Source organism: Triticum dicoccoides, chromosome 5B (assembly GCF_002162155.2).
Source record: "Triticum dicoccoides isolate Atlit2015 ecotype Zavitan chromosome 5B, WEW_v2.0, whole genome shotgun sequence".
NCBI classification, from domain to species: Eukaryota; Viridiplantae; Streptophyta; class Magnoliopsida; order Poales; family Poaceae; genus Triticum; species Triticum dicoccoides.
In genome coordinates, this window is record NC_041389.1 from 537140515 (window position 1) to 537141077 (window position 563).

The 563-nt window shown below is 64.7% G+C and overlaps 1 pseudogene; it reads left to right on the forward strand.

Annotated features, from left to right (window-relative positions):
* Positions 1-437, forward strand: part of LOC119309977 — a 16036-nt pseudogene extending 15599 nt beyond the window's left edge.
* Positions 438-563: the final 126 nt, after the last annotated feature.

Genomic DNA, 563 nt, shown 5'->3' on the forward strand with positions numbered 1-563 from the left:
AGAGCGAGGAGCTGCATTGAACCGTGGCGGTGGCCGGGCCGGGGCGGCCATAGACGGCGCCGACATCGAGGTTTGCGGACGCCGGAGTCGGACGCGATGGTGAACGGCTATGCTGGCCACTGCAGGACCAACGGATGCTGAGCATGATGATGTGCTCAAGCGTGAGCTGCAGTAGCTGTGCGCACGGCGGTGACATGGATGGCGGTGACGAGATACGGCGACGACGGTGAGGCGAGCTAGAGCTCGAGATCAAGCTCAGATGAGATGGTTTTGAAGTGCAGGCTCACAATGCTCCTGCAGATGTGCTCAAGCGTGCTCGAGGAGGGCTCGGTGCGACGGAATCGGCGGCGAAGCTCGTCGGAGCAGAGGTGGAAGACGGTGACGACGTGGGCGCTGCGGTGGCTCCGAGCTCCAACGCGTCGCGCCAGTCGAAGTAGCAGAGGGCGGTGATCCCCGGGGACACAGTGGGACGGCGAGAGAGGTACGGTGGTCGTGGCTAGGTCGCAGTCATGGCGGTGGTGGCATTCGGGCGAGGTGGGGAAGGGGACCTGGTGGGAAGAGGG